The sequence below is a fragment of the Nomascus leucogenys genome, chromosome 20, assembly GCF_006542625.1.
Source record: "Nomascus leucogenys isolate Asia chromosome 20, Asia_NLE_v1, whole genome shotgun sequence".
Taxonomy (NCBI): domain Eukaryota; kingdom Metazoa; phylum Chordata; class Mammalia; order Primates; family Hylobatidae; genus Nomascus; species Nomascus leucogenys.
The window spans coordinates 62,002,876-62,028,389 of record NC_044400.1 but is presented as its reverse complement, the minus strand read 5'-3'; positions in this window follow the sequence as shown (position 1 = coordinate 62,028,389).

Here is a 25,514-nt window from a genome sequence, read left to right as displayed (position 1 = left end):
GTTCAAATAACTTTTTATCAAAAGGGGACGGTTTCTATTACTAGCATAAAGACAGTTACATAGAAAGTAACCATATAAAAGATGCAATAAAAACACAATTATTTAGATATGGTTTTCTGAAAAAGTTTGAGCACAGTAAGATACGTAAGCATTCAAGATTGCTGAAGATGGGTAGTACTAAACTGAGAATTTCTCTTTGACAGAAGGACAGAAGGAAAATTGAAATTATATTTTTTATTTCATTTGAGGTTTATGTGCCACAAACTAAATCTGTTCCCTATGCCTGCTAAACCCCTATGCCACATATGTCTTCTACACTTTGGGAAAGGCTGGGCTGTATGCAACAAATAGAAGGAGTAAGGTGAATACTAGAGCTAAAAGCAGGAGAAGGTGTGAGAAAGTTCTTTTTTCTTTCAATAAAAATGTATTATCTTATTGAAAAGAAAGACAACCTCAGTGTATCAGGGTCTATCTAACAGTATTGTGATGGTTATTAATTTTCATGTTATGTTATAACCCTTCCACTATTACATCCCATATTGTTATATTAATATTAAAGTCCAGCTCCATGTAAATCCCAGACACTAGTTCTACCTTCTAAAGAGGTTTACATATGAGAAATACTCTGTTGAGCTTAACTGGGTTTATGTGACATTCCAGTGGATATACATTTACCAGGATCTCTTTCAATAAAGAATGAATTAATAAAAGTGATGTTATGGGAGTAAACTGGAATCTCTAATTTATAACAAGTGAGTCTCAATCACAGACTTGTAGTCTTTAATTGTTTTTAGTAACACATCAGTTGGGATTCACCTACCAAATGACTAAAAAGAAGTGTGTCCCCGCTGGGAGATGTGTGGGAGAACTGCAGTTTCCATGGCACAAAGCAAGTCTATTTTTGTTTTCTTACTGACTTATAAGGGTTTAGGGAACACTATCATTTTCCTTGATTTTCTCTTTTCCAGTTTAAATACCCTCAGATATGTCAAGAAGTGATTTGAAGTTGGTTTTCATTACCCTTATTACTTGGGTTGCCCTCATCTGAGTGGACCTCAGTTTCTTGGTATCTTTCATTGTGCGTAGTCTCAAGGATAAATCCTAGTACTACAGCTATGCTATGTCCAGTGAAGAACATGGAATAGCTGCTCTTTCTTGTGAGTTCCACTCTCTGCTTCAGTTTCTGCTGATTCAGATTCATCGTGATTATTTTACCTGCTGGCTACTGCTGGTTAAGATCCATTGTGATTACTTTAACTGCTACATTTTATTGTTGGCTTATTTATATAGAATTCATGTTCAGTGAAAACCTCAAATCTTTTATTTTCCATGTGAATTGCTTATCATTATTATTATTTTAAACATATGTATATAATCGTGGCTTTGTCTCTGCTGGAATTTCCAAACAAGGAAATTGTCTGCATTGAAATCTAGTTCTTATATTAACTGGCTGTTTGGCCTTAGATAAATAGCTTCTCCATACTTTTTCTTCCTTGCTTTTAAAGTAGTGAAAATAATAGTGCCTACTTTATAGGATTGTTTTGAGAATGTGAATTAATATATCCTTACTTTTAAAATAGTGAAAATAATAGTGCCTACTTTATAGGATTGTTTTGAGAATGTGAATTAATATATGTAGCACAATTAGAACAGAACCTGGCACATAGCAATGTCATATATGTGTAACTTATTATTTTGGTATGAGACCCTGGATATTCGTCTTCCCCTAACTTCAATAGAATACATCATGGAACATCTTATAAGTTAATCTCTCCTTTTAGTATGCCAGGAAAGCAACATGTGTAAAAGAGGTAATTAAAAAGTAGTATTTCTAAAATTCTAATCCATATATGTTCATTACTTATAAGCTTATTTCCCTTTTTTCATCCTATCTACCATTAAAAGTAAGTTTTTTCATCCTATCTACCATTAAAAGTAAGTTTTCAGGTTTTATTCTTCCAGAGAAAAAGGAAAATATAACAAGGCAAAAGTCACTGCAAGACACTAAGAAAAAGAAAAGCTGGTTCTTCCAGTCTGGTGATTTGTGGGGAGGAGAAGGAAGAGTGAGTGAAAGATCTCCTGACCTCCCTCACAGAGGGGAAGAGACATCATAAACAAAAGAAAGATAAAAGGCATAGAGCTTTGACGAGTTCCTCCTTTATAGTCTGTACAGAAGTTCTGTTGTATGGCTCCTCTCCAATATGGAGAAGCAAAATTGAAGAACGATGGTATAAGCTAAGCCGAAGTTAACATTTCAGAGCTGCATGACCCTGAGCTCCTGAATGGAAAGGGTCTGACAAGTGTGTAGGGGGGTAATTGAGCAGAGGATGATAAGACAATTGATGGACTGGTTGGAAAACTTAACAGGGAGAAGCGCTGTGACAGCAGTGATGTGGCTCCATAACTGAGGGCAACAGAGCAGCACCGACATCGCGGATAGTCTACTTTTCACAGTCTGCTCTCTGGAGGCATCCACAGAACCAGATAACTGAGATAAGGCTAAGACCTCTGGCCATGCCAAACAAGTGGACCACAGGAGCCTCTGGGGCAGACAGCAGCAACATCTACCAGTAGGAAACCCAGAGACTGGACCAGATGTACATCTCAAAAGACATTCCATTGCACTCACCCAGTAACCAGCTGTCCTGCTGTGGAAAGTGCACCAAAAAGAGACAGAGGCAAGGTAGAACTCCTCTACCAATACAAAAAGGCTAAAAACTTTCTCCTGCTTTCAGTTGCCATCTGGGTAAGGACACAAAAGAAAAAAGAATGTCTTCAAGAAATATTTACAGCACAGAGACTGACTTACATAGAAAGAAGAGGGATATATTCACAATTAGCAGTTCAGGTCAACCTCTATGCTTCTGTTGGGTGAGGATACTTGAGGAAGGTGATCATAGAAAAATAAAGATGTGTCCATTCATTCATTTATTAATTCACTCTTTAGCCTTTGTAAATTTGGTATAATTTAGCCTTTGAAAGTCTGGTAAATTTGAAATGCTCTGACGCAGGCTTCTATGTAGCCTTTGAATTATATATATATATATGCATAATTGCATAGGGGAGTTCCATTTGCCAACTTGTTCTATCCTCACAAATACCTGGGAAACAGACATTCTCCATAAGAGGGCCGTGGTGCTCAGAGTCGAGCAATGAAGTGTCCAAGGTCACGCAGCACAGTAACTGGCAGAGATTTTTCTTTTTTTTTTTTTTTTTTTTTTTTGAGACAGAGTCTCGCTCCATTGCCCAGGCTGGAGTGCAGTGGCGTGATCTCGGCCTGGGTTCAAGTGATTCTCCGGCCTCAGCCTCCTGAGTAGCTGGGACTAGAGACGTGCGCCACCACTCCTAGGTAATTTTTGTATTTTTAATAGAGACGGGGTTTCACTATGCTGGCCCAGCCTGGTCAAACTCCTGACCTTGTGATCCGCCCGCCTCGGCCTCCCAAAGTGTTGAGATTACAGGCGTGAGCCACTGCGCCCCGGCGAGATTTTTCTTTTGTTCCATTTAACGTGGGACGGTAAAGAGACGGAATAGTAGACGTGCTTCCTGTTTTGGTGCAATGGGAGAGAATTTACACCAATTGTGTGCATTAGCTTTTCTTCTCTTTTAACATCCTTTGAATCATTCATCTCCTCTGATTCCAAAACTATGTTCTGTCTAAAAAAAAAATAGAATATTATGCATTGATGTTCTAACACATTTATGTATGAATTTTTACTCATCTGAGAATGAAATAAGAAAAATGCATTTATTGTAGAAAATAATCTTCTACGCTTGGCATGTGACTTATTGAGTCCAGTTAAATTTTGACTGAGACATACATGTGAAATAAATGTATATCTTTTAAAATCAGTTTTCCTCTTGATCTGATTATTTATTAAATATCTAATGGTTAGCAACTTGGATACTCAAAAGATTCACTTATTTTAAGCTCTAAAATTTATCTGCCTGGATTTATTTTGAATACCTTGTTTTTTCTAATGCCATTTCCCTAATATCAACGCTGAACTAAAACTAAAGATAGCAAGGGGGTAAGAACTCAGAATAGCAGGAACTGAGAAGATCAGTGTAATCAGCAAATTAGGGCTATGTACAAATCATGCAATTGGCATCTTGGGAGCAGCAAGGGCCACACCATGTGGAGAAGAGAACACTCAACGTTCATCACTTTGATTAGCATTAACATTGATCGCATAATTCAGTTACCTCCAGGATGTTTCATGTGGCTAATAAATAAAAGATGACACTCTTTAAGAATGATGGCTTCTATAGTACTGTGGCCAGAGACGGCTGAAATGTGGGGTGGAGGTGTTATTTATTTCACCTGCATTTTTGTGGTTGGTTTTAATGCTGCTATGGCTAGGAAACCCAGATAGAGCTGTTTCTCAAAAAAGGGAAGCAAAACTGTAGCTGATGTTCTCAGGGAGATTTATGCAGCAACTAGCTTCACCTTCAGACCCAACTCCTCTTTTCCTGGGCTTTCTTCTCCTATTTGACTGGGCTTCTCCAGCAAACCAATGTCCTGAGTTTTGCCTGTTTAGTTCTAGGTCATCTTGGACAGCGTTTCATACTCCATGCTTTTGTAGACTTCGTCCTCCTCATAGCAAATGCAACCCTCATCCACAGTACTTTATAGGTTCTAATTGCTTGTTATACGCAATATATACCAGAATTTCTTTTTCTCCCTGTCTGTCTTTATCTCTTCTGTCTCTCTCCATAAAGTTCAAAGGCCTTAAGAAATGTTTCCAAGTTCCTAAGTCACAAGGATTTGTCACAAGGTCAAATTGTCTGCTGCCTTAAACCTTTGTCTCTTTATACTACACCTTACTATTCTAACTCCTTTACTTTCTCATTTTCATGAACTAACTAGCATTACAGTGGTCATAGTTGATAAACATTACAAAGAAGCACAAAACCTCAGTACTGAAAGTCAATTTCTAGCAGGCTAATCTGATAGAAATCGAGTGAATAAATAGAGCTTTCAGAATCCATACCAAGGTAGCTGGATGCGGTGCTCACACCTGTAATCCCAGCTCTTTGGGAGGTTGAGCAGGGTGGATCACTTGAGGTCAGGAGTTTGAGACCAGCCTGGCCAACATGGGGAAATTCCATCTCTACTAAAAATACAAAAATGAGCTGGGTGTGATGGCGGGCTCCTGTAATCTCAGCTACTCGGGAGGCTGAGGCAGGAGAATCACCTGAACCCGGGAGGCAGAGGTTTCAGTGAGCCGAGATTTTGCCACTGTACTTCAGCCTGGGCAACAGAGTGAGACTCCGTCTTAAAAAAAAAGGTAGAAGAATCCAGACCAAGTTCAGGTTCCTTGGATACCCTAGTGAGGAGGAGCTCATTTCTTCTACTTCCATCTTTCTGTTGTCTTTTAAATTAGCTTTTGGTAACAAGTTGAAATTTATTCCTAGAAACTTCTACTTTTTGATTCTAGCTCTGGGTATAAAGTCAAATAATAACATTAACTAATATATACATTGCTTACCTAAGTCTGTGTTCGTTCCAAAGACTTTAAGCACATAAACATTAACTTAAGGTAGTCTGTTGAAAGGTTGCAATAAGCTCATTTTAAGATGGGGAATCTGAGGCTAGAGAGAGGTAATTGCTGAGAAGTAGTGAGCTAAATTTACAACTGACTATATCTCCTTAGCTGACACACTTAGCCAACAATCACCACTGTCTTGTGGCCACTTTTAATGTGCTAGACCTAACAGAAACCTACTTTTTAAAAAACTTTTAAGTTTGGAGTACACATTACAGGTTTGTTATGTAGGTAAACTTGTGTCATGGGGATTTGTTGTGCAGATTATTTTGTCACCCAGGTATTAAGCCTAGTACCCATTAGTTATTTTTTCCTGATCCTCTCTCTCCTCCCACACTTCACCCTCTGATAGTCCCCAATGTCTGCTGTTCCCCTTTTTGTGTCCACATGTTCTTATCATTTAGCCCCCATTTATAAATGTGAACATGCAGTATTTGGTTTTCTGTTCCTAAGTTAGTTTGCTAAGAATACTGGCCTCCAGCTCCATCGATGTTTCTGCAAAGAACATGACTTGTTTTTCATGGCTGCATGGTGTATATGTACCACATTTTCTTTACCTACTCTACCACTGATGGACATTTAGGTTGATTCCATGTCTTTGCTATTGTGAATAGTGCTGCAATGAACATATGCGTGCCTGTGTCTGTATGACAGAAAAAAATATATTCTTTAGGTATATACCCAGTAATGGAGTGCTGGGTTGAATGGTACTTCTCTTATTAGGCCTTTGAGGAACCATTTTCCACAATGGTTGAATTAATTTACACTCCCACCAACAGTGTATAAGCATTCCTTTTTCTCTGCAACCTTTCCAGCATCTGTTATTTTTTGACTTTTTAATAATCGCCATTCTGACTGATGTTAGATGGTATCATCATTGTGGATTTGATTTACATTTCTCTAGTGATCAGTGATGCTGAGCTTTTTTTCCATATGCTTGTTGGCCACATGTATGTCTTCTTTTGAAAAATGTCTGTTCATATCCTTTGCCCACTATTTAATGGGTTACCTAATTTTTTTAAAAATTAATTTGTTTAAATTCCTTATAGTTGCTGGATATTAGACCTTTGTCAGATGCAATTTGCAAAAAAAATTCTCTCATTCTGCAGGTTGTCTGTTTACTCTGTTGCCAGTTTCTATTGCTGTGCAGAAAATCTTTAGTTTAATCAGATCCCATTTGTCAATTCTTGTTTTTGTTGCAATTATTTTGGCGTCTTTTTCATGAAATCTTTGCCTGTTCCTATGTCCAGAATGCTATTGCCTAGATTGTTTTCCAGGATCTTTATGGGTTTGGGTTTTACATTTAAGTCTTGAATCCATCTTTAGTTAATTTTTGTATATGGTGTAAGGAAGGGGTCCAGCTTTAATGTTCCGCATATGGCTAGCCAGTTATCCCAGCAAATTTATTGAACAGGGAATCCTTCCTCCATTGCTTGTTTTTATCAACTCTTTTGAAGATAAGATGGTCGTAGGTGTGTAGTCTTATTTCTGCATTCTCTATCATGTTCCATTTGTCTCTGGTTCTGTTTTTCTATCAGTACCATGCTGTTTTGTTAACTGTAGCCTTGTATTAGAGTTTGAAGTTGGGCAAAGATTTTGAATTTTATCCTGAGATTTTTTTTTCATCTATTGTGATGATCATGTATTTTCTTTTTAGTTCTGTTCATATGTTGAATCACATGTATTGATTTTCATATACATTGAACCAACCTTGCATCCCAGGGATAAAGTGTACTTAAATGATGATGATGGACTAGCTTTTTGGATTTTTGATGTGCTGCTGGATTCAGTTTGCTAATATTTTATCGATAAATTTGTGTCTATGTTTGTCAAGATATTGGCTTAAAGTGTGCTTTTTTGTTGTCTTGACAGATTTTGATATCAGTATGATGCTTGTTTCATAGAATTATTAAGGAATGAATCCTTTCTCAATTTTTTGGGAGTAATTTCAGTAGGAATGATACCAGCTCTTCTTCATACATCTGATAGAATTAGACTGTGAATCCATCTGGTTGTGGACTTTTTCTGGTTGGTAGGTTTTTGCTACTGATTCAATTTAGGAACTCATTATTGGTCTATTCAGGGATTCAACTTCTCCTTGGTTTAATCTTGAAAGGTTGTATATTTTCAGGAGTTTTTTCCATTTCTTCTATGTTTTCTAGTTTGTATGCATAGAGGTATACATGGTAGTCTTTAAGTGAGGATTTTTTTGTATTTCTGTGGGATCACTGGTAATGTCCCCTTTGTCATTTCTAATTTTGTGTTTATTTAGATCTTCTCTCTTTCCTTTATTAGTCTAGCTAGCGGTCCATCAATCTTATTTACATTTTCCAAAAACTAACTACTGGTTTCATTGATTTTTTAAAATTTCCATAGTTTTTAGGGAGCAAGTTGTGTTTGTTTGCAAAGAAAAGCTCTTTAGTAGTGATTTCTGAGATTTTGGTGGACCTATCACCTGAGCAGTGTACACTGTACCCAATGTGTAGCCTATTATCCCTCAACCCCTCTCACCCTTCCCCCTGAGTCCCCAAAGTCCATTATATTATTCTTATGCCTTTGAGTTCTCATAGCTTGACTACAACTTATAAATGAGAATATATGATGTTTGGTTTTCCATTCCTGAGTTACTTCACTTAGAATAATTGTCTCCAACTCCATCCAGGTTGATGCAAATGTCACTATTTCATTTCTTTTTTAATGACTGAGTAGTATTCTATGATATATGTCACATTTTCCTTGTCCACTCATTGGTTGATGGGCATTTAGGGTGGTTTCATATTTTTGCAGTTGTGGATTGTCCTGCTATAAACATGCATGTGCAAGTGTCTTTTCATATAATGACCTCTTTTCCTCTGGGTAGATACCCAGTTGTGGGATTGCTGGGTAAAATGGTAAATCTACTTTTAATTCTTTAAGGAATCTTCATACTGTTTTCCATAGTGGTTGTATTAGTTTACGTTCCCACCAGCAGTGTAAAAGTGTTCCCTTTCACCACATCCATGTCAGCATGTATTATTTTTTGATTTTTTAAAATTATGGCCATTCTTCCAGAAGTAAAGTGGTATCTCATTGTGGTTTTGATTTGCATTTCCTTGTTAAATAGTGATGTTGAGCACTGTTTCACATGCTTATTGGCCATTTGGATATCTTATTTTGAGAATTGTCTATTCATGTCCTTTGCCCACTTTTTGATGGGATTATTTCTTTTTTTTTTTTTTTTTTTTTTTTTTTTTTAGTTTTTTTTTTATTATTATACTTTAGGTTTTAGGGTACATGTGCACAATGTGCAGGTTTGTTACGTATGTATCCATGTACCATGTTGATTTCCTGCACCCATTAACTCGTCATTTAGCATTAGGTATATCTCCTAATGCTGTCCCTCCCCCCTTCCCCAACCCCACAACAGTCCCCGGAGTGTGATGTTCCCCTTCCTGTGTCCATGAGTTCTCATTGTTCAGTTCCCACCTATGAGTGAGAACATGTGGTGTTTGGTTTTTTGTCCTTGTGATAGTTTACTGAGAATGATGTTTTCCAGTTTCATCCATGTCCCTACAAAGGACATGAACTCATCATTTTTTATGGCTGCATAGTATTCCATGGTGTATATGTGCCACATTTTCTTAATCCAGTCTATCGTTGTTGGACATTTGGGTTGGTTCCAACTCTTTGCTATTGTGAATAGTGCCGCAATAAACATACGTGTGCATGTGTCTTTATAGCAGCATGATTTATAGTCCTTTGGGTATATACCCAGTAATGGGATGGCTGGGTCAAATGGTATTTCTAGTTCTAGATCCCTGAGGAATCGCCACACTGACTTCCACAATGGTTGAACTAGTTTACAGTCCCACCAACAGTGTAAAAGTGTTCCTATTTCTCCACATCCTCTCCAGCACCTGTTGTTTCCTGCTTTTTTAATGATGGCCATTCTAACTGGTGTGAGATGGTATCTCACTGTGGGGATTATTTCTTTCTTGCTTGCTGATTTGTTTGAGTTCTTCGTAGATTCTGGATATTAGTCCTTTGTTGAATGCATAGTTTGTGAAGATTTTCTCCTATTCTGTGAGTTGTCTGTTTACTTTGCTGATTATTTCTTTTGCTATGCAGAAGTGTTTTAGTTTAATTAGGTTAATCTACTTATATTTGTTTTTGTTGCATTCACTTTTGGGTTCTTGTTCATGAACTCTACCTAAGCTAATGTCTAGAAGATATTTTCCAGTGTTATCTTCTAGAATTTTTATGGTTTTAAATCTTAGATTTAAGTCTTTGATCCATCTTAAGTTGATTTTTCTGTAAGATGAGAGATGAAGATCCAGCTTCATTCTTCTACATGTGGCTTTTCATTTATCCCACCACCATGTATTGAATAGGGTGTCATTTCCCCACTTTATGTTTTCATTTGCTTTGTCAAAGATCAGTTGACTGTAACTATTTGGCTTTATTTCTCTCTTCTGTTCCATTGGTCTTCATGGCTATTTTTATACCATTGCCATGCTGTTTTGGTAACTATAGCTTTGTAGTATAGTTTGAAGTCAGGTAATGTGATACCCTGAGATTTTTTTTTTTCTGCTTAGTATTGCTTTGGCTATGTGGGCTCTATTTTAGTTCCATATGAATTTTAATCTTTCTCTAGTGCTGTGAAGAATGATGATATTTTGATGGGAATTGTATTGAATTTGTAGATTGCTTTTGGCAGTATGGTCGTTTTTACAATATTGATTCTACCCATCCATAAGCATGGGATGTGTTTCCATTCGTTTGTGTCATCTATGATTTCTTTCAGTAATGTTTTGCAGTTTTCCTTGTGTAGATATTTTACCTCTTTGGTTAGGTTAGGTATATTTCTAAGTATTTGATTATTATTTATTTTTTTGGAGCTGTTGTAAAGTGAGTTTGTTTACTTATTTATTTTGACTGAGTCTTGCTCTGTCATGCAGGCTGGAGTGTAGTGGCATGATCTCAGCTCACTATAACCTCAGCCTCCTGGGTTCAAGCTATTTTCCTGCCTCAGCCTTCTGAGTAGCTGAGATTACAGGCCCCTGCCACCACACCCAGCTAATTTCTGTATTTTTAGTAGAGATGGGGTTTTGCCATCTTGGCCAAGTTGATGTCGAACTCCTGACCTCAGATGATCTGCCTGCCTTGGCATCCCTAAGTGCTGGGATTACAGGCATGAGCCACCATGCCAGGCAGACATTGACTTCTTGCTTTGATTCCCAGCTAGGTCATTGCTGAGGTATAGCAGTGCTACTGATTTATGTACGTTGACTTTGTATCCTGAAACTTTAGTGAATTCATTTATCAGATCTGGAAATTTTTTGGATGAGTCTTTAGGATTTTCTAGGTATACAATTATATAATCAGTCAACAGTGACAATCTGAATTCCTCTTTACTGATTTAGATGCCCCTTATTTCTTTCTCTGGTCTGATTGCTTTGGCTAGGACTTCCAGTACAATGTTGAATAGTGTGGTGAAAGTGGGCATCTTTGTCTTGTTCCAGTTCTCAGGGGGAATGCTTTCAACTTTTCCCTGTTTAGTATACACAAAATTTAGTTATAGTGTGTCTTAAAGGCTGCAGATACCGGGATATGCTTGTATCTCCACCAAATAGGCATTTTTATAATCCATTGGGAAGACCAGGATTCACACCTGGGAGGAGAGCCAGGAAACTGGTGTGTGGAACTGGTACACTATCTTAGGTGGTAAGTGAAATAAACTTCTTCACTACCGTATTAGTTCATTCTCATTCTGCTAATAAAGACATACTCGAGGCTGGGTAATTTATAAAGGAAAGTGGTTTAATTGACTCACAGTTCAGCGTGGCTTCAGAGGCCTCAGGAAACTTACAGTCATGGTGGAAAGGGAAGCAAACACATCCTTTATCACATGGCAGCAGCAAGGAAAAGTGCTAAGCAAAAGGAGGAAAAGCCACCCCTATGATTAAATTATCTCCCACCTGATCCCTCCCATGGCATGTAGGGATTATGAGAACTATAATTCAAGATGAGATTTGGGTGGGGACACAGCCAAACTATATCACCTACCTAGTCACTGTATCCTCTGTCACTCTCTTAGTCCCAAGTATTCATGAATGAAAATAATCAACCTTTGGAGACTCCAAATAATAATCTTCAGGCCAAACTAAATGAAGTTAAAAGGCATTTCGGTAGCTCCCAAATTTGTATAAATTACAAATATATAGAAAGATACTGAAAATTAATAGGCTAATTTGCCAAAAGCAATAACCTGATTAGAAATGTCCATGTGCTTGAAAGAGAGGTACTGTATCTTTACCCACAGTTATATGTGATCTGGAATATGCTTGCATACAAACACGTGCCAATTAAAATGGGTTAAGTCTTTTAGAGGCATGTTGTTGTTACATTCCTCCAAGAATGGCATTTGATGATCAACTCACTTAATTCCCTCAGAGGCCTGAAATGACTTCCCTACATTTGATAATGGACTTAGAAGTTCTTTTGTGTCCTTAGAATCTCAGGTGATACCATTAATGCTGCATAAAACATCACAAAATACCAGGATATCAAACCAAGTAGCAATTACCAAAAACATTTTTCTGATATCTCCCCAGATTTTCCTTTAGGGAGTGCTAACTCAGTAAGTGTTCACTATACATAAACAAAGCACAGGCTATAACTCTGCAAAGAACTTACGGTCTTTTCTAAAGTGTTTTCCCTTATTTGATAAAATAGTCTTTGGGGGAAACTCTAATGGACAAAAGCTAGAGATCCAAAGAAAGGAAACCTGATCCATTTGAAAGTGAATAGGGGGCTGCAGAGAGAAGTAAAAAAAATATGCTGCTGCTCACTCAGAAAGTGCTGATTTCCTCTAGTAGACCATCTTATAGGTCCACCTTATACCGCATAATAGTGTAATTAAAAAGCGCTGATGTTGGGTACCAGGAAGAATCTGCCCTCTTCAACCCTTGTTGAAACAGCAATGAATCTAACTTCAGTGGGAGTCACTGCAGCACTGCAATTTTACCAATAGCTCAGGATACAATCAAACCTCATTAACCCAGACCTCACTAATTCTGAATTTACAGGAATTCAGATATGGCTTAAGAATTGATTCTTGCTGAGCTAAAAAGCTCCAGATAATTTCTTCTTTTGTGAATATCAGGGTTTTATTCACAAGACCAATAGAGTCAAACTTTGTAGTGGTTGTATCAACAAAGGGCTTGCTATTCAAAGTTCTGCTGCAGTGTTTGAATCCTAATTTCCCACAGAAACTTATTACTATGAGAACTAGAAATGTTAGTCAGGCCCAGTTATTTCAGGCACAAAAATCAGTGTTATTGAAAGAATAGAGCCGAATACATCACAAAGTAAATTTAGTATTTGAGTTTAGATGCTGAGATTATGGATAATTTTAGATTCTACATTTCTTTACTTTCCAATTTAGAAAAAAGCAACAATCATTTTATAAAGACTAAAATCATCAAAAAATTTTTTTGGATTTGGAAAATAGTGGACATATACAAATCTTACTAATATAGTAATGCGAGCTTCTCCTGCCTAACTTCAATAACAATACTCATTTCATCATAGTTTTATAACTTAAAAAATTAAAAAGATAAAAAATACATTTCTTTGTTAGTCATATATATATATATATATAAAATACACTGGTTTATTATATATATTTTCTTTATAATAAGTGGCCAACAGGGCATGATCTGACTTGAGGAAGCTTATAATCTTTGAAAGTAAAATAAGTACTAAAAAGGGAATATTAACTTTTCCCAGGAAAGTGACTAGCTGCTTTTCTTTTTCAGTATACTTAATTATTACCCAGCAGCTACCGTTACCTTGATCCCTCACTCTGCTCTCAATTAGAAAGCCAAATATTTCCCATTTAATTTCCTATTTGAGTCATTTACAAGGGCACGTTGAGGACTTCTTCACTCAGCCCCACCCTACAAAAGCTACACAGGTTTTGCATCTAGATTCTCTGGGTACGGTTCAATGGAGCTGAATGATAGAGTATTTTACTTGCTGTGAATGTAGATGAACATTCATAACAATTTCAGTATGAACAGGTCTAAATGATATGCAGTCTATCTAGTATAAGGGGTATTAAAATGAGAAAGTTTGAAGAAAAGAGACAACTTTTTTCTTCTCTTCTTCCCTCTTCGCCTGTGATAGCTTCTATGAACGTGGTAGGTTTATTTCAAGGTACTGTAGCCCGTATCAGTGTTTTTTGCCATGTGATCTGTGGACAACAGTTGGTTCACACTGTTTGTTACTAGTACACAAAGGGAAAGTGTCCAGAAACTTTATGGCAATTTGCCATTGCTGTAATATTGAAGCCCATGATCAATGGACTTGGCTCATTGTACTGGTTACCAATTGGTTTTAATGCTGTTTATCTTGTGTGGTGGCTTGTGTGTAGTGTGAACTGCAAGTCAATATTGGCCCAAGAATTGGAAGAAAAAAATAGCCTTCACCACTGTGTGAACACTGGCCCACATACAAAGGATGATATGCATGAAAAGTGCAACTTCAGGTGGTATCTGAGTATGCTGTCCATAATAAGAGTGAATGTAGACAATCAGCTACAAACTAGATTATAAGCACCATGGAGGACAAGGGGGTTATCTGATTTATTCACCAATGTATGTCTGGAAACTAACACAGTGTCGGGTGTGTCTTGGACACTCAGTCAATCTTTGCTGACTAAATGCATAAATAAGCGACAGTGCAGTTTGTGATTACACAATTTTGGCTCCTTAGATTAGGGCACACACTTGAAAATAACTAAAAATTAAAAAACATAAAATACAAAGCTTAACAAAGACAAAGAAAAACATTGAAATTCAATCGTGAATGTTAGTGTTGACCTCCTAGAACCTGACTGTATAAAAAGTTCCCAAGATTGTACTAGCAAAATTGAGAAGTGTTTTATGCTTTTTTCAGTAAGTCTTCCCTGACCTCCTCAGCATCTTCTTAAAGATCTCTGTACTTGCCCAATTATAGCCCATACTACCACAGAGGCGGGTACTGCTATCTTGAAGAATTGTCCACTAAACTATAAACTGCATGACACTTGTCTCAGCTCCTTGTACACTTGGAGTATGCTTGATAGGGTCCAGAAAAACTTAGTTGATTGAGTTAATGCTCACCATATATAATAAGCATAGCTTGGTGTTTTACATGCGTAGCCCCATGATAAATCAATGAGGAAAGTAATTTATTTTGAGGCTGGTCTGGCTCTGTCCCCTAGGCTGGAGTGCAGTGGCAAGATCTCAGTTCACTGAAACCTCCACCTCCTGGGCTCAAGCCATCCTCCCACCTTAGCCTCCCAAGTAGCTGAGACTACAAGGTATGCACCACTATGCCTGGCTAATTTTTGTATTTTTTATAGAGAAAGGGTTTTGCCATGTTGCCCAGGCTGGTCTCAAACTGCTGGGCTCAAGACATCAGCTGACCTTGGCCTCCCAAAGTGCTGGGATTATAGGCATAAGCCACTGCACCTTGCTGGAAAGTAACTTTTTTTTTTTTACTTGTTTGGTGGATGGGGAAATTGAGACTTAAGATGGTGAAATAATTTGCTCCAGGTCACCTAGTTAGTAGTTAGTTAAATTACCTTTTAAATGTATTCTGTTTAACACTGGAGCTTTTATTTTTGTATTAGTCTGTTCTCATGATGCTGTGAAGACATACCCAAGACAGAATAATTTTGAAGAAAAGAATTTAACTGATGCACAGTTCCGCATGGCTAGGAAGGCTTCAGAAAACTTACAATCAAGGCAGAAGGTGAAACAGGCACGTATTACATGGTGGCAGGTGAGAGAAGTGAGTGCTGAGTGAAGGAGGAAGCCCCTTATAAAACCATCAGATCTTGTGAGAACTCATGAGAACAGCATGAGGGTAACTGTCACCATAATTCAGTTCCTTCCCGCCAGGTCCCTCCCACAACACATGGGGGTTATGGGAACTACAAGATGAGATTTGAGCGGGTACACAGCCAAACCATATCAATTTTCAACCATGCCATTAAATTGTTTAATGGTTTCTAAAACCTTAGCCCAATGGGTGACCCAACTTGTTGTGTTCCAACTAAATCCCTCTGCCAAGAAATGAGGTATAAAACGCCTTTCTCTCAACAGAAGCAGAGCAGACACAGAAGCAGCTACATAAGGAAAGGAGCTGAGAACATTAGCATTATTTTGATAGCGGCTATTTGCAGGGTAAGACAATTAGCTAGCATCTTACACTAACTGGAATGAGAACAGCATGGCATCCAAAGCAGATGATCAGTCATCAGTCATGGATAAAAACAGCAACAACAAAAACAAAAACAGCAACAGCAACAAAATACCCTGCATGACCATACGTAACAAACAAGGGGAATATCCAGAGTTTCAAAATTTCTTAGTGAAGTGAAATTAGAGGAACAAATATCAGAGACGTGCCATGTATAATTTGCAATATTTTGTACTTATATTTCCACTTATTTCAATTATGTATAGTGTTCAGTCTATGTCAACCACCAATCTATTGGTGGTTGTTAGAGCCTTAAAATACTTCTTGCAGTATTGTTACAAACAGCTGTACAAATACAATAAATCACGAGTTAAAACTATTTCTGTGTTATCCTTACTGGTAACCCCTAGATGCTTGTGGCTACTTAAATTTCAACTAAGATTAAATCAATTAAAAAACTTAGTTTCTTAGTCATACTAGCCACTTTTCATGAGATCATAGCCAAATGAGGCTAGTGGCTGCCACATTTTGGACAGATAGAATATTTCCTTCCATTGCAGAAAGTTCTGTTGGATAGCACTGTTCTAGGTGCTTTTGAATAAAGTGTGTAAACCCAGTAAGCAACATCCTTTCTATAATGTCTTTCTCAGGCTTTTTGTATTCTGATATGCCAAGGATACTTCTATTTAAGCATGTTGACTTGGCATAAGTACTAATAGCGTCCCTCTTTTACTTTGAAAAATGTTCCAATTTGGCCAATAAATTATGGCCACCTTAATTTGCCTCATGGCACACTGCTCGTGATACTCACTTCCTTCCTTTCAAGTAATGAAATATGTGGCATGTTATTTTACCCATTGGTGCTTCTCTTTCCTGATATGTAAAATGAGGATGTAGTGCTGTCTACTTTTTAGCTTCTGTCGTGTATTAGTTTCTCTCTTTTCTTCCTGCAATGATTCATGTATATAAAAAATTCCTAAAAGACAGAAATTACATCCTAGGCTTTAGTACTTTTGCATCCCAGTGTGTAGTACAGTGTCTACTATATAATGTGACACTCAAAATGTGACACTTTTTAGACACTCAAAAGCACACGGTTGCTGAGGAAAGTTCCAAGGGCCATTTTTCATCTCTCCCTGTACCAGTACAAGTAAGGGTGCATCTATAACTTACTGTCAGCCATTCAGGTGTTTTCTCCTGGTACATTGCCTCTTAAGCACATGTTAAACACTGGTTAGAAGGTGTATATTGCAGCTGAAGTGCTGATACATTGTACAGTCTGTTCCTGCTGCCTAGCTCCACTCAGTTTTCTAGTCCAACCCTCCAGCTCCAAGCCCCTTAAATTCCTCCAGTCTGATTGTACTTTTGCTTAAAGCGAACAGAATTTCTATTATTTGCACCGAAGAACCTAAATAGTACAACAACCTTGAAGGGAACTTTTAACTTGCAAACGCCCGGTTATACTAGCTGTACTAAGCAATGCTACACATTTTTATTGCAGTTTGCTCAGTGCTGAGGCTCACAGAGGCATCAGACTAACTCTCCTCCAGATGTACATAATAACATCTACGTAATCATATGTTCCTCCACAAATTAAGATTGTAAGGTTAAGATTAGAGAGTTCCCTTCTTCAGAAGATTCTTCTTCAGATATTATCACAGCTTCTCCAGATGTTTATTAAGCATACATTCCCTTTATAATCTGCTTCCGACTGCAAGCCGGCTTCTGTCTTTGCTGATGCTCAGCTGTATTATTATGTGGGTCATGGTCAACTCTCCACATTTTCACTATCTAATTATTGTTTATGGTTTTACTTTGGATTCTGCACTTCAATTACCTACTCTGTATTGAACAAACATACTAAATTTCCCTCTATTTATTATATCTTCCATAAATTGTATTGCCCATCTAGGATAATGGGTATAGCTAGCATATTTGTAACATTTCAAATAGCCTAATTTCTTGATAGCTTAAGTGTAGGGTGTGAAACTGTGGGGCTTCAATACTGCATATTGGAAAAATGATAGACTTCTCGAGTTCTCCTAGCTGTGTGTTTTTATATTAAAGTTAATTTCCCCTTTGGTAGAGATTGCTGTACAGCTGTGACTGTATCTTTGAAAAGTCGATGAAATAAAGACATACTATTCTCTCCATTTAAAACTTATAAATATTCCTATATTAAAGAAAACGCAAACCAGTGAGGAAGCTAAATTTGCAGAGAAATTCCACTGGCATCTGGGGAGGTCATCTCTTCCTTCGAGGGGGCAGAGAAACATGGTTACAGAGACTGAGGTTATCACATCCTTCTCCCTGAACTTGAGATTTCTAAAGACAGATCTGTAACCACCAGGAAGACCCTGGGCTGCCTATTATGCACTGTAATCAGTTGGAACTGATTACTAAACTCTGGTCATTTTCATCTACAAACAAATTCACAAGTTTTCCAGACAAATATGGATGGGCTGGCAAATTTAAATTTCAAATGAAAAAATATCTTTCTGTAATGAGTTCACATACCTTTTATTTAGACTTCCAAATGCCAGCATAATGTGATTAGTTTTGATGTTGTTTCTTTCCACCACTTACAAGAAATCACCTCATCAATCATATTATCAAAATTAGATATGGAAAAGACCTCGCATGTCAACAGGACCATCCCTAGTGCCAGTGCAGACTTGTTTTAGCCAGTCTGCTGTACTTTTTAATATCTTCTTCAATCTAATATTAAACATCCCCTGTGATCCAGCATCTACCGTTTCTGTTGTAATGACATAAATATAAAGAATGAGAAGTAGTTTTCTTAAGAGGATATATCTATGTTTATCCTCTCTGTTTTTCAATAAAGAAAGCTCATGGTGAACACATAGAAAATAAAGATAAATGGAATATATCATGATCAATAATTTTTATTATCATCAATACTTATCCTTAATATTTTCATAGAATTTCCACATATACTGTGTGATACACATTAGAGTAGTTGTTACATTGGTAAACATTACTTTTTAGAAAAAATGTATTGGGTGTCCTTTACCTGCCTTCAATTAGATATATATAGGTGTGTTTAGTTATGCTTTGAAAAACAGTTTATTAAGACTTGATTGAGTAGTTTTAGCTTGGCAAGGTATAAACTTGAAAGGATTTTGCTTACCTGCAATCTGTGTCTTTAAACTTGCTCTGTCAAAGTTTCTTCACACATCATTTATTGAAAATTTGTGTAAATTTCGATTGTTAAGATTTCAGTCCAGATTACAATTCTGAATTTGTCTAAAAGTTGCTTATACCGAATCCAGACTCTATGGATTTGAATTCCAGAACCACCACCACTAGCTTTGGATTTTTAGTTTAGTCATCACTTGGGTTAGTCACTCAAATTCAAATGGACTCCATTTTCTCAACAATCAAATGGAGAGAATAAAATAATCCACACCCTATGACTCTTATTATTTGCTATATGTTGAGCACTTGGAACATTGCCTGACATAGGGAGAGAAATAGTGTTAGCTGCTATTATAATTATTAATATTATTTTAATTATTGTTATTTTATCACTGTCTTCATCTCACACTTAAGCCATGGCTCAAAGACATCTGAGGTTGGGAAGAGCCATTATTTTTCCTCTTCATCCTATTCTAGCATCTGCCTCTTTTCAAAGCCCCTTGTATTAATTTTGGCAGGAAAAATAGGTGAGAAAGGGACCACTTTTCCAGACATGTTGGTTTCAGGAAAGAATCCTTGATCTGGTTCTAGCTTGGCCTATTCCATTCATTGCGGGTAGTCTCTATCAGTGGCTTGGTCTCCACCTGTAGAGTACGTGTAGTTTTGCTGCAACTGTGATCAACATTAATCCAGCACTCTGTTGCTGTTGACCCACTTGGGGCAGTCATATCTCTTTTTATTTCTTACCAGTCATCCATGCCTCCAACACATTATTTTCACTTTGATCACATGGTCAGCACAGGGTACCTGCTTCTACCTCAAAGCATTGATCACTTTGAAATCAGAAATAGCTAATTTCCTTATCAATGCCCTTTAAAGGTTGAAAGAGACTTAGATGAAGTGGGAAGCTGCTCCATCTTCTTCCTAGGCACATTACATTGTGATTTCTTTTTGTCCTGTTGTCAAAAGCAAGTCTCTCATCTTCTGAAATCTCCAGATAATGTGATCCCATGCTCTGTGCACATGTAAGCCCCTCACCTTGAGAAGGTGCAAGTCATTCTCTGCAACCACTCTTTTGCTTCCACCTTGATTGATTCTGCAGTCCATCAATCATTTAGCAAGAAAGAGATCCGAGCCTTTATTTCTTTCAGATAATGCCGATCTCTAAGAATTATCTTCCTAACATCATGACTTAACTTTTCAAAGAAGTGGAGGAGCACTTCCTTTCTAATCATAAACACCATGTTCTCCAGCACATTAGTCATCCTCAACTTTTTTTTCGTCCCAGTCTTATTTTTTTAACCATGAAGAGGGTTGTGGGGCATTCTGTTTTTGGCAGGTGGTTGTAGGGCCATTTCCAGTGACTTAAAGTAAGACCCAGCAGGAGCTGTCAAAACATAGTTGTTGAAAGTTCTCTTTAGAAAATAGGGAGCTCAGTACCAATTTGTTTGCAGCTTTGAGCCTTAGGCACTAAATCCAGGGCAGAAGGAAAAATCCCACTTAATTTTATGTTATATAATTATGTAGGGCACATAAATCTTAGTATGTAATTATTAAACCTATGTCATATATTTATACAGATTAATATTACATTTTAAAGACTACTAGGTGGCTGGCCTGATAGTAGGTGCTATATCTATCTTTTATGTTTGATTATCAAAACAATTTGTAAGCTAAAGGGACATTCATTTTTATAGAGAAGAGAAAGTTGAAGCTGAAGAGGTTCAGTAGTTCTCAGTCACATGATGAGCAAGTAATCAGCAGTGGTAAGAGCAGGGACTTAGACCTAAGATGTTCACCTCCAAGGTTCAGATGAAGTATATGGCACTCCCACATGCATGAAAGCATTAATAGGAATGTTGCATGGTAATAGATTTTATATTTTGTAAAGCTAAGACTCGATAAATGGTATTTGTATTTTGAGATTCACCTAAAGAAATCAAGTCAATAGGATCAAATCCAGGTCTTTGGTTCTGCTGAATTCTGGCCTTTAGGGAACTCAACAGCAGCTGCTTCCTAAGCCTTGACAATCGAACATGAAGTATCTTTGTTCTCAGACATCATAGTCACTATAAAAACGAACACAAGACCCAATCCCTTCCCTTCTGAAAAACAGAACTAGGAAGGAATCTTTCTTCTAATCAATCATATCAAATTGACCATATTGGGAGAGACAAGGGAGGAATGTTCCATTCGGCCAACTGTGGACACTCTCAGGAAATGCATTGTGGTGTAAGAGCTATGGGAATTTTTCTCATTTTTAGAGAATATGATACTTTTTATAAATGATGCATATATACTTATGACCTATGTAAACACCATATACCCCTGGGAAATTTGACAGGAAGGAAATGAAACTGCAAAGCTTTGGAAACTTGGTGATTTTCAATAAATCATAATTACACAAATAAATTCATGAGTAAATTTTAGGTAAGCAATCAAATAGCTAATTATCTTTGTGTGTAACTAAACATTCAAAGAGATGACCACAGCCTCCAGCTGAAGGTCAACCAATTGTTTGGAGGTTCTCACCAAGGTAAGAGGTAATTTCATTTCTCAAGAGCCCCACTTGCTGGAATTGCTGGTATGTTAGTGGTGCATAATTGTGCAATTGCCAGCTTTATCCAAAGCAATAAACTGTACCTCCTGAAAAACAGTATTTAAGCTGTCTAATCACATCAAAATAACACTGTTGAAATTCAGTAGAATACAAAATGAGGGTAGAGAAGGCTACTTGAAGGCCAAATCATTAGTTGAAGGGAATCCCAAAGTGGGAGGGTTTTACTCCCACTTGTATTGTATTGTAAGGATTTGAAATAATGTATATGGTACTCCTAGCATATAGCAGTTCCTCAACAAATGGTAGCTACATTATCTCATTAACTTTTCTTGAATATAACCTAAGTCATATAATCATACATCCTCATTTTAAAAGAAATGATTATGGATGTCATTAATACTGGGTGAGTTAATAATTACTAAGAGAAAAAATGCAGTCAATAATTAATGGATTCCTTTATAGAAGGGATCTCCTTTTTTGCTTTGATGGGTAATCCAAAAAATACCCTGTGAAAGAAGGGTTGCTCTATCCATTTTAGTGATGAGAAAGTAAGTAGGGTGCCATGTCATTAAGCAACTTACCTTAAATCATGAGCAGCAGAGCTGGAATTAAAAACTCAGATCTGTCCAGAGCCTTGACTTTATGCTCCTTCTACTCTGCTACTCAACCCTCAGAAGATGTAGCATCAGAAAAGAAATGTGGTTTAAAGGAAGACATAGAAGTTGGAGGGAGATAAAATACGTCATGATAGTGCTTATTTAGCACTATTTCTCCACCTCTTTCTGTGGGCAAGCCTAAGCAAATGTGGCTCCATTTCCCCATCTTCAAATCTCTCTGGTCATCCATATGTCCAATAACCTCTCTTAGTTAAGAGTTAATAATGCCTGTTGTGTGTAATACTGTATTGATGCTAAAAAATTGCATGACTTTATTCCCCAAATAAATTATTAATTCCTTTAATGTTAATGTTATAATAAAGACTGTCAGGGGTCAATTTGGGTAATGGAAGGGATACCACTTTCTTCCATATCTCCAAGTAATTGAGACAAGCTATAGCAAAAGGATGAAGGTTAGATCCTTAAGGATACTGTTCACTTGGAATTAGTACAGTTTCCTAAGTTGCTTCTAGCTTCAGAGTTTACCTCTGGTTTTCCTGAAAGAGGAGAGGAGACGAAGAATGAGAATCTCTGTATGGAGATTCTTGGACAATGCCCCCTATAGGTGACATAGTCAGCATGAGGTGGGAAGACTTTACTGCCTTTTCATAATAAGCACTCTATACATATTGGTTAAGTTAGTGGACAAATAAATCAATGTCTTCTCTTAGCCCTATGCTAATCTCTTAATCTCTTCACAGTTAGCATTATGTTGCTTGTTGCTTTTCTCATTTCTCTCTTTGTCCAACTGTGAGCACCTTCATGTAAGAGAATGTTGCATTTCATATCCATGATCTCTACTGCTAAGAAATGACTGCTTGTCATTCAGTACTTGCTTGATAATTGCTGAATAAATACATAACTAATCTATGTCAGATAGAAATGCTGACTCTATGGCAGACATGCACTTCCTCCCTCCCCTCTACTTTATGTCTAGCATTTTTTTTTTCTCAACTATTGTCTCTGCTTACAAATAGAAGACCCAGGCGTAGGTGCCTCCTGTAGATCCACACTGGCAGCAGTTACACAGTAGCAGAGTTTCCATAGCCCTCTCCACAAGCTTCCCTTTATGGGACCACTTTGGCATCGAGATGTATTTGGCTTACAGGATTTAAATGAGTGATTCTTATTCTTATCTTCTGACTTCTTTTTTATAGATTTTCAGTTCTCTATGTTATCACACAACCATGTAAGATTTAATCCCTTATTCCCATTTTTCTTATAATAGTTCTGTTTTCCCAACTAAACCCTTTTTAGTAATTTTCAGTGCAAGAAGGGGGGTTCTGCCATAACAAATATAAAATATGTGACATTAGCTTTGGGATCAGGTAGTGAGAAGAGACGAAAAAACAAAACAAAACAGTGATAGAGTAATGGAGTTGCTATAGAAGGCTGGGAAATGGTAATCTATACTATGTAATTATAAAAAAAAAACGGTAAAACTGTTGCCTATTGTAACTTGGGAGATAAAAATAAATTTTGAGATTTGAGTCAGAGTCTTATGAAGAGTTGCTTCTACTACTTATTTATGATAAGGTACTACAAAAAAAGAAGTAAGATTTTAAAAGATCTGGCTAGTTTGCCAGCAGAATGAGGACTTCCTATACCGGAAAAATAAAAGTGTTTCTCATCTGTAGTTTTCTTTGCAGGGAAGGGATTCTCAAAGTAAAATATAGCCTGGAGCAGAGATTAAATTAAGGGTGTATCCATAAGAAGGATTTGGAGTGGTGCCTAGCACCTTCTTTAAGATCAACAAAAGTGCTTCTAAGAATCTTAAAGGCATGGTCTCACAGAAGCATGACCATACAGTAATGGTAAGCCAAGAGAAAATAAGACATGTCTTGAAAAACATTGTGGCATGGCTTTTGGAGTTAATATGAACTCAAATCAGATGCATTAACCGTCCCCCGCCCAAATTATTCAGGGAATTATATTAGCAAAAGTGTCTTCAGTTGGACTAAAAGAACTTGAAATTATTGAAAGGCATTGTATTCTCAACTTACTACAGGCAGGCACTAGGATGAAGAAAGCTTCCGAAGGGATTATTTCCTAACACTGTTTCAGAAGTGGCCAATGGAAAAGGGTGGCTAGTCTGAAGAGCACAGTCAAAAGCCATAGAGAACAATAAACTGAGGAACTGTATCAGAAAAACATATCCAGGTCTGAGATGGACCACAAAGTTCTGGACTCCAAGCCTGGTGCCATGATCATTAGAATCTTTTTAGATCCTTGGATACTATGATCTTGTTTTGCATGTTGAAGACACAAGAAATAATTCAGAACAGAATGGAGAACTGGTAGATTGATTGAATTAATAGCCCAGTTTTTATGATTTTTATATCACACCTGATTACATCCTTTGTGCCTTCCTTTCCACACTGACTCTGTGTTTGGCTGTACAATTTGCCAAGGCCAACGGGACAAAATCAAACGATACAAGCAAAAACCTTAAAAGCACTTGTGTATTTCTGTTTTTGCTCTATAACCCTTGTTTCTGCTCTGAAAACTAGCCCAGGTTATCCTGTTGGAGGAATGTGAGAGATATTTCGAGGGGAGCTGAATCTTCCCAGAAAAGACTATCCAAGACTATCTAGGCCCAGCCAATTCATGAGTTAACTGCATAGGTATGAGGAAACCCAGCCTAGTTGAACAAAGACAAGCACAATTTAACAGAACTGCCTAGCCAATCCATATACTTAAAAGAAAATAACAAATAGTTTTTGATTTAGGCTGGTACGTATTAGAGTGGTTGTTATGCATTAATACCTAATTTAGACGTATCCTCTTACAAGTCAGAAAATAGGAAACTCTTTCAAGTAGCAAAAGAGTAAATACAATCTCACTCCTGGTTGCCAATACAGATTGATTCTTGTTATTCTTTGCCTTTCAATAACACTGACTTCCTTGCTTTGTGTCCACTTACCATGAGCTTCAGTGTCAGGCCCTTTATACTTGATTGTTCTCTTAGACCAATCGTCTTTCCCCCTGTTCTTTGTATATCTTTCTTTTCTCCCTCCATTCATATAAGTGTCAGGTCAAATGTCATCTTTTCAGGCAGCGCTGACCTGACCACTTGTTATTTTAATTCTCTTACTCTGCTTTATTTAATTCCCCTACATGATACCAAGAAAGATTAAGTCCTATAAAGGTCCTATATAGATACACACACACATATACATATATGTTATATACATATGTATTATAAATACAAGCCAGGTAGATAGATAGATAGCAGGGGCAAAGCCAGTAAATATATGGAATGGCATATATATGGTGTGTGTATGTGTGTGTGTGTGTGTGTGTGTGTGTGTATGTATATATATAAAGATGCTTATTAATAAATATAGAAGGAATTGGTTA